Source organism: Myiozetetes cayanensis, unplaced genomic scaffold (assembly GCF_022539395.1).
Source record: "Myiozetetes cayanensis isolate MyiCay16 unplaced genomic scaffold, myiCay2020 scf10, whole genome shotgun sequence".
In the NCBI taxonomy this organism is placed as follows: Eukaryota; Metazoa; Chordata; class Aves; order Passeriformes; family Tyrannidae; genus Myiozetetes; species Myiozetetes cayanensis.
In genome coordinates, this window is record NW_026086605.1 from 988,694 (window position 1) to 998,537 (window position 9,844).

The 9,844-nt window shown below is 44.7% G+C and overlaps 1 long non-coding RNA gene across 1 annotated transcript in view; it reads left to right on the plus strand.

Annotated features, from left to right (window-relative positions):
- Window positions 1-8,507, plus strand: part of LOC126634823 (uncharacterized) — a 78,396-nt gene extending 69,889 nt beyond the window's left edge. Inside the window, exon 3 of the long non-coding RNA XR_007627459.1 lies at window positions 8,435-8,507. This is a non-coding gene — a long non-coding RNA (uncharacterized LOC126634823). The remainder of the gene's footprint in view (window positions 1-8,434) is intronic.
- The last annotated feature ends 1,337 nt before the right edge of the window (window positions 8,508-9,844 follow it).

The window sequence follows — 9,844 nt, forward strand, 5'->3', positions numbered from 1 at the left end:
AGGTGAAATTAGCTCCTAAAAACTGTAAAGACCCAACATGACACTAAATACTTCATCTGAGTGAGCAAACTGGCTGCAACTTTAATGCAGTGTCACTGTCTCCCTTCTCATCGTGTTATACATTCCCCTCTAGTGGCTGATAAAAGATTTATGGGAGGAAAGTCTACCGAGAGCTACAGCCAAACTTGCGAAGGGGAATCAAGGGAAATTAGAGACGTAAATACTTTTAACAACCTAAACAGGGGGTTCTTGCCTCCTGCAGTGACAAAACTCATGCCTGTTGTGCTGCAGGTAGAGATCAAATTGCTCTTTTGGCCTGAGTAATGCTGATTGCACCTGGAAATCAAAGGCTCTGCTCCATGTTTGGTGCAGCTTATGGTGGGGGACAGAGTTAGGGCTGAGAAGAAGTCATGAAGAGTCTGTTTTGTATAAATTTGAAAAATGTTAACAATTTTTTTTCCATTCTTACTTGTCCTGCTTTTTTTTCTTCTTTTTTTTTTAAAAAAAGCCAGGGATGAGTAGCCTTATGGTAGCTGTTGTTTGGCTCTCATGGGGGGTTTGTGTGTGTGCATCCTTGCTTGCTCAGGTGCTCTGGGTTTGAATTCCATCTGTGCCTCCTGGATTTGGGGACTGGGGTCTGGAGTGTGGATGTTTTCTGATTCTGAGTCAAATCACAAGTGTTTGCTCTGAGCTCTTCCATCCCACCTGCTGACAGTGATGGTGCCCCTGCCCAAGCCAGGGCAAGGAGTCACAGACAGACTGAGCTGTGTGGCTGTCCCCTGCTTGCTGGAGAGAGGGCTGGTGTGCAGCTGGGGGTATCTCTGGGATAATTCAGGAATCAGTGATGTTTTTGAAAGGGCACTGACCTCTGGATTAAACCTGGACTTTGAAATTGCCCCATGAACCGTGAGCTGGGCTGGGGTACAGGGACCATCTGGGACACTCTCCCAGTGCCCCACTCTCAGGTCCAGCTCCAGGGCTGGTGCCAGCTAAAGCTGCAACAGGCAACTTCCAATTGCACCATTTCCTTGGCTATTTAAGAGTAAAGTTCAACAGTCTTTGCTAGAAAAAAAAAACCAACAAAAAAACACAGCAAACAAACAAACAAAAAGAAGTATACTTTGTCCTTAGTGTAAATACAACCTGTGCTGGCAGAGGACTGGCCGTGTTTTGGAGCCAGCAGCACGCAGGTTAAGTGGCAAAGCAGGTTTCTGTAATTCCTCTTCCAGCAGGCAGAGTGAGCCAGGCTCATCAGCAGGAGGATGTCCCTACCACCTTCTGACTGTGTTTTCAAACAACATTTGGGAGTGATTTATGCTGTGCTGTGACACTGGTACCATCTGTTCATCATCATAAGTATGAATGAAGTGATAATGAAGAAAATGTTCTAAGCAGCTAACAAGATGATTACACTTTAATAACATAATTTTGGCATAATTTGGATCTTCAGCAATCTACAAACACTTCATTTCAAAATCTAAAGGTCTGGAGCCTTGCTGCAGCTACCCAGAGCTCTCCTCTGACTTGTAATATTAGGGGAAGAATAAAATCAATCTTGAAATGTATCTGAGGTCCTACCTCACCTGTCTGCCGTCACACTGTCTCCTACATGACACCTCCTATTTGCAGACTCTCCATTCATTCCCTTGCCTGCTTCACCTCTGTTTTGGAAAATTCTTTGTACAGGCTCGTTGTCTTCCCAGGGCAGGAACCATCTCTTCCTCCTGCCAGGAGTTTCCATCTGATTTACTCACTCTTTTTGTACATAGAAACAACAGAAACTGTCCATTGCAAATACTAGCAGGGCCCTTCAGGATTTTTTAATGGAGAATAAACTGTAAGTTCAGAGAAAACACCAAAAAGTGGTGATTTTTCATTAGATTAAGTGATACATCAGAGAAAAAAAAAAAGGGAAAAGAAAAAGAAGCTGTGTTTGTTAAATTATTAAAAAATTGTTTTAGATTTGTTTTTAAAAAAATTTATTTCAAAATGAGAATCTCAGTGCTTCAAAGCCAAGGATTGAAATGAATATTTTCTGTTGGGTCTAACAGAAATATTGCAGCTCAACCACGAAATGCAGAGGGGGTTTTTGTTTTTGTTTTGTTTTGGGGTTATTTTTTTTTGGGGGGGGTGTGTTTGGTTGGTTGGCCACCCATAGCAGCCCTAGATCCTGCAGCACTGGGGTTAGGGCTTGTCTTTCAGGGCCTGACTTTTGCAAGCAGAGCTGGTGAGACAAGTTTTTGAAGTTTGCTCCATGATGCAGAGTTGACCACAGCTGTCCCCTCCCTGTGACCCCCCATCAGGTGCTTCTGACAGACTCAACACTTTGATGTGTCTTGGGGCCATTCAGGTGCTTGCTCCAAGTCCATATCTCACTTTAGAGGGATGACCAGAGTATAACACTGGGAGTGCATTTTGAGATGCACAGATTTGAAGCTTCTGGGGAGAACTGGAGCTTTGCTCAGGACCTTTGTTCCTGCTGACAGTTGTCAGTGAGTGGGTGATTTGACCAGGTCCCTCCAATGGTTCAGTTGTTTCCTGTGCTGAGTCCTGGCTGACTGTCCCCCCAGGTCTCCTGTGCTTCAGCAGTGCTGTGGCAGTGATGCAGCTGTGTGAGCAAACATGCTCCACACATTTTAGGCTGGGGGAAAAAGAACCCCAACACATTCCTAGGAACTCTTGAGCTGATTTCTTATGCCTGCAACAGCATTTCTTTGTTGCTCAAGAAATGCTGTCTCAACATATTGCTTTCCCTGTCTGGGATATTTTTCACTAATGGGTAATCTTTTGACATCTGTATGATGTCTTGTTACCCTTCTGATACAGCACCTTGCTAGAAGGAAAAGCTCTACCTGTTGGTTGGTAGCACAGCAGCTGAGCTGCCATCCCAGCTGATCTGCTGTTCAGTTGGGCTTCCCTGAGCTGATGATGTAGTGGTGGAGTGACTGGCAGTAACAAGAAATAGGAAGCATAAGGCAGATTTTTGTGCTGCTGTTTGCCTTTCTTGCACTTTTGCCATTGTATTAATCTTTTCAAAATGAACTTGCCAAAAGGCAGGACAGAATCCACGGGAAATGCCAAAAGGCAGGACAGAACCCACGGGAAGAGGGTGGTGCTGAGCGGTGCTTGTGCAATCCCCGGCTGCAGTTGCTCTGAGCATTCGTGAGGATTCGTGCCTGTTGGACATGACTCATCAAACAGCTATTCCTGCACCAGGTGGTTAAAACTCATCAAGGATGGATCTACCAGAAACTCCTCCTTGATCTTTCTCGCCACACAAGCGGATCAGTGGATCTGCGTGAGGAGTCGTGATTCTCATTTACGTTATTCCACGGATTCTGGCGCCGCTCAAAACAAATCCATCCCCTCTCTGGGCAAAAGCATTTCAGAAGACTACCAGAATCTGCTCTCATTTATCTTCCAAGTGGGAGAACCACGCAGAGATGTCCCTTCAGCACAGAGGAGTCTGAGTGCTCAATGCCCTTGACGCCTTCTGCCCCCACCCATCTGGGGCTGGGAGGGAGGAGAGCTGGAACCCAGGAAACCAGCTCGTCCTGGGACATTCCCACAGGGAGGCTGAGCTGTTTTCCACTTGCTTAAGGCCACTGCCCTAGTCAGAAAGTGGAAAACATATATATGTGAGTAGACCAAAATATAGAAAAAATGCAGCTGACATCTGAGGAAAGCCTGAGGTGTCTGTGTGGGAACACAGGCTCAAAGACACCATCAGCTCCCCCAAAAGGGAATGGCATGCAGAAGGATTAGCAAATACTCCTCCCTGATCTAAAGAAGCAAAAAAATAAATCAATAAGAACCTACAACCTGAAAGAACTCTGTAAAACAAAACAAACAAGCTTCTGTTATTGTTGTACAAATATCTGTCCTGATTTATTTTTAATCATTAGAAGGAAAAGAGGGGTAGAAAGGGAATAACAGTCTTTGCCAAGTGCTCAGTGATTCTCATATACCTGATTCCCAGCTGCACCTGGCTCATTATCACTCCTGTGAGTATAACACTTCTCTGCAAATGCTCCAGCCACTTAGATTTTTGAAGAAGGTTTTTCAACAAGGATGGAATGTGATAAATGCAATTTAAACAAGCCACTTAATCAACTTATTTATATTAGATAACAATATAAGCAGAGTGAGTAAGTCTTCTACACAGAAGCCCTCAGGAAACCTCTGTGGAAAAGAAAACACCACAAGATCACTCCTTTTGCAGCCACCCTCGGTGGCCCAGTTTGGTCCCTTGACCCTTGTTGGTGCCAGCAGCTCCTTTTAAGGGTCTGACATCCCTGGTCCATGAGCTCTGGCACTCCCCAGCCCTCACCTCGTGCTGAGACTTGGTTGGGCCCTGCTGAATCTGTCCTACTGGTTTGAGAAAATTCATCTGTTCATAGATACTGATTGTAATTTTGTGGGAGGATGAGGAAGGGAAAAAGAAATGCTGGGAAATGCTGTGTGTCCCCTGTCCTTCTACCACACTGTTAAATAGGTCCTGAGACCATATGGAAAATCTGTGCAGGTGGAGCTACCAAAAATGTCAGTGAACAAAAGCTAGCTTTTAAAATTATATTTTCATATCAGAAGTAGGAGATTATCCTCACATCGGGTGAGGAATTGCAAAATAGAGGCAGAATTTTTATTTTAATTATTCATCTTACTTAATCTGAGAATTTAAGTTGATCCTCATTTTACAGAAGCTTGTGGAATCCCTAATTTGAGATAAGGTCTGAGTGGGGATCAGAGACCCCAAGCAGAGAAGAGGGCTGATGGAAGTTTAAGCTGACAGAAGTATAAAAAGAAACAAATGGGCTTTGCCATTCAGAGAATGTAAGCAAAGACCACAGCTCTGAAGGGAAAACAAGACAAAGTCATAGCAAAACAATTCATAAGCCACAGACTCCACTTCAGGAAATGCAGAGGCAAAGGTGTAGCTCCAAGAGAAAACAGAGCAAAACTAGAGTTTATTTTCCAGAGGCATCCTGAAGGTGTGCACAGACAAGCACAAAACAGCCACACTCTGGAAGCTTTGTCTTTTATGTCTTTGTAAGAAGCTAAATCACCACTGCGGATAAAAAAAAAAAAAAATAAATACGGTATGTATAATTTGGACTGTTGAGAAGAATTTGTAGGAAATGTTAAAGAGACAGATACATACAGTGGTGGAATATTCCTCTGAGCATGAACAGAGCCCTTTCTACTTGTCAATCCAACACCAGTGCACAAGTTCACAGGAGGTCAGGAGCTGTGTGAAAGATTTCAAAGAATAAATTGAGTAATGTTGCAAACAGGAATGTAGACCTTCATTAGAAGCAGTGGGCAATTTCTGAGCTAGATATGGAGAGAGGCCTTTCAACAGCAGGGTCCTCCGAGTGGGGAAATAGAGCAGGGTGTGACGATTAAAACACACAAGTTCCTCTGAAGATCTGGGAGACAGAGGAGACCAGCTCAGACCAGTGGAGACCTTTTGATATGCATGGTGTATCGTCACTTCTCTGTGATGGTTCCTCACAACGAATGAGAGGTAAGTCAAATCAGTCTTCTCTGACGTTTAGGGTGAAAAGTGGTGCTTCCTGCAACATTGAAGCTAAGGTTAAATGTTAAAATTAGCTGGTGAGCAGCCTTTGGGAAACCAGATACCAAACCTCCCTCTCCATCAGAAGGACCTTCTTTGCAGTGCATGTGGAGCAGCCTGCTTTTCCAGCCAGGATGTTTCTGTGCTGTAACTCAGGTTTCTCCTGCACAACTGTGGGGGTGTGTGGAGACTCACTGCCCTTCCCCTGGATGTCCAGAGTGGATCTGTCACTCTCCCTGTGAGCACACATTATCAGTGTCTTCATCCCTCCCAGCCATGGGCCTAAATTCCCCATCTGTAGGTGCCACACTCATCTCACCCCCCGAGCGTTTGCGTTTGCAGAGCAGTGCCAGCTGTCAGCCACTGACGGCCAGCGCCGGCCCCGCCAGGGCTGTGCTTGCAGAGTCCCACGCACCCTCGCCATATGGACAGCCCTGCAGTGACGTGTCTTGTAGACTGTCGTGGGCTGGAGCTGCAAGTTCATATGGAAATATTTTTTTGTGTGCGCGCTGGTTTTGCCAAACGTCCTGTTTTAATTATTCATCTCTCCTCATGAATAAATGAAGAGGGGAAACATCAAAAGTCGCCAAATACTCTGTGTTGGTCGCAAACACTGAAGGTTTCTTTTTAATGTACAATCAGAAAGTTGGATTAAGATTCACTCCTTTGATATGCAGCTGATTATTTTTTTATATATAAAAAAGAGAGAAATTCCTGTTTCCTGCAATTAACTGTATTTTTTTTGAAGCGCAACAGGCATAGAGAAATCACATATCTGTGGCGACTCCTTTCAAAGAAAACAATTAGCATCCATATCAAAAAGCTAATTCAGAGAAATTAAAAGAACACATACATCAGTAAAATATAATATTTCCTCTTTAGCACATCTCATTGTGTACAGTGTGTCACTGTAAAATTGTTAGGCTTGGAGATAATGAAGAGTGACAGTTGAAGGGTTCAGGGCTTCATATAAGACTTTTGGGTATGTAAAGATTTTAATTGCACATAATTATGAATGTGCAAGTGGAACGATTTAATTTTTTAGCTTTCATGCTATTAGAAGGCTAATAGAACCAATATCAAACTGAGTTAGTTACAGCAGAATTACTAGAAGAAGCTATTTTTTCATTCAGCAATTTAAATTCAATCAAAACAAAAAAAAATTAAAATAGCTCATATGTTTCTCTTCTTTTACAGTTATATAGTGGTAGCAAGATAAGTGATGTATGCTATTAACAGAGAGGAAGAAAATAGTTCTTATAAGATTAGAATATCCTGGAATAAAGGCAGTGGATAGTGGGGGAGCACAGAAGAAAAGGGACAAATATGAAGGGTGCAGTTAAAGTAAGAAAGTGATCTGTTAGGTTTGAGACTGACTGTTGTTCTTGCTACAAATACATAAACATACCCTCTCTACACCTCAGACAGAGGTGATGAGCACAGCAAGGAATGAGCTCGGTTTCCTGGGGTTTGTGCCAGCTGAAAACATACAAATGCAGGAGGAAATGTGCCCAATAGTCAGACAGGTGTCTGAGCAGGGCCTCGACTCTGAGTGTCAACTGCAGCTTTCACCTTGGCAGCGTAAACAAGGACTATGTGGCAGGGAAAGTTCTCTCCCACCACCCTGGATAACTGCTTCCAGGAAAGCTCAGGGTGGGATAGAACAGGATTTCCACCACGGTGCATTTTCTGCAGGGTTCAGGACTGCCCGTTCCTGCTGCTCCCCATCCTTCCCCCCGAGCTGAGCAGCCAGCCCAGCCCTGCATCTCTCCCCTCTTCTCTTCCCAGCATCTCAGTCTGGGGTTCCCCTTGCGGCTCCTGCAGCCCCACTTCTGTGGGCATTTCCCCGAGCTGCCCAAAGTGCATTCCTCGTCCTGCCCCTCTCAGCCGTGTCCGAGAGCAAAGCCCGGGCTGGGGGCTGCGGTTCCCCCGCTCCCCTCCGTGCGAGCGCCTGCTCCTCCCGAGCAGCTGCGGCACAGCCTGCCCAGCGCAGGACCGAGGGCAGGAAGAGCAGCTCTCAGCACACAGCAGGCAGAGGAAATAGTGTCCAGACACTCGGCATTCTCTGTGTCCACGGCCAGGTGTTTGGGTTCTGCACGGCTTTTGCACTCCCCGTATCGTTCCTCACGACGGAGCCAGAAAATGATTTTCTATCTGCCGCTAAACCCCATTTAAGTCCATCTTTCAGCAGTAATTAGAAGTCTGTTGATGTTAGGATCTCTTTGCAGATCTTGGACCTTTTCAATTAATTTTAATCAGGTTCATTAGCACTTTTTTAATGTGTAAGAAATGGGCAAATACATAACTGAAGAGCCACTTACCTTTTAATGAAGGTAACAAATATGCAATTAAAAAAGCTCTGTCTTTCAGCAACTTTGCAGTAAATTAACTTGTTTTGTCATTATTGTGCATGTAGAATGTCACTTACGCTGGAGTTTTGACATAAAATTCTTTATCATTGGCAGAATTAGTGAGTAACATTAAGAACTAGGAAATTACAATTAGTTCGTGAATTAGGTGGGATATACAATGTGTTAATTATTGAGGGACCAAACTTCATGCAATTAAAATTTAAAATCAAGATAAGAATAATGTATTATTAGGCATCTGAGTATTAATTGAAGTTGCAAATGGTTACCAAATTTTATAAATTAATTCTAAGGTTCCTTGACTATTCTTAGAAAATTTTGTGCCATGGGACTTATAACAGGCTGCAATTGCTTGTGAATAGAATGATAATATGAAACTCAGAAATTCTACAGGAAGCTTTGCTTTTATCAATTCTAAGTTTGCCTGGAAAGATGTTAGTAAATGTCTTGCTGCCAAAAAATGTTATCCTGATGCTTCTTTCCCCAGATCCCAGTTTCAGTTATGATTTCACACAGAACTGCCCTACCCAAGAGTTTGTTGTCTGCACATCAGGAAGCTGTTGGCTGGACGCTGTTCCTCATCGTCAGTGATCTTAAAACCAACGGGCTCCTTCCCGAGCAGGCCCCGTTCTGCCCAGGCAAAGGTCAGCTGGCAGTAAATGCAAACAGCAGCTGGCTGCTCTCTGCAGTGGGACCTGGAACACATCTACAGCACTGCATGGGACCTGATCTCGTGGCCACAAGGGGAGGTTGGCAAGTCAGCTGGATGACTGTACAGCACATCCCAGGTGAGTTCAGGTCACATCAGCTCCACTAGCTGGAGGATCCCACAGCAGAGAAACCTGGAAAACTTTGCTGCAACAAGAGTTCCTGTGTAAAAGCTGAGGTTATATTATATTATTTGTTATTTCTACCACAATGAACAGCAGAATGTGATGGAGAGCTGCACATCAGCAGTGTCAGCACCCCTTAGGGACCCTCACTGCTTCGTGTCCTGAGAGTGGCCCTGGAGACTCCTTACTGCTACAACAAAGGAGTCACTTGAGCAAAACATGTGAAGCTAAGATCACAATCATAGAATGATTTGGATTGGAAGGGACCTTAAAGCCCATCCAGTCCCTGCCCCTGCCACGGGCAGGGACACCTCCCACCAGCCCAGGTTGCTCCAAACCCTGTCCAGCCCGTCCTTGGACACTTCCATGGATCCAGGGGCAGCCACAGCTTCTCTGGGCACCCTGTGCCAGGGCCTGCCCACCCTCACAGGGAGGAATTTCAGAAAGCAGCTGAAGACCAACCAGTCCACAGCTGGTGCTTTCAGCCTATGTTGGTGTGGGTGTCAGGTACCCACCAGCCCAGGAAAGTCTGTCCCAAGACAATGTCTCTGTATATGGAAACTTTCAGTGTCCCTTTCATCCCGTGGGATGTCCCAGCTCACCCCCAGCAGTGACCCCATCCCCACGGGCTCTCCCAGGGTGCTGGGTGTGGCTGTGGGTGCCACTCGCTGGACCTGTGCTGGGATAATGCAGTGTAGGTGATGATTCTGCATGCAGCCCACAAACAAGGCTCTGTGTAAACTATCTTATTTATTTCACTATCCTTCCCCCATTCACCAGGCAAATTATCACATGTGTATTTAGTTTCAATAAGATAAAAAATTGCCTAATAAAATATTTACTCAGCCTTTGTCCCTGCAAGTGTAAACTCATGTAATTACAGAGCACTCCAGAACCTGTGGCTATAAACCTCTAGAAATAAAATCCTCAGCACATTGACAGAATAAGGCTCCCACTTTCACTGTGAAAATGGGAAGCTAGTCCATGCCAAGCTGTTAGAGTAACTTAATGTGCTCCAATTCATGCTCCTTCTCTCTTCAGTCTTCGTGGAAGGATGTTTGTGT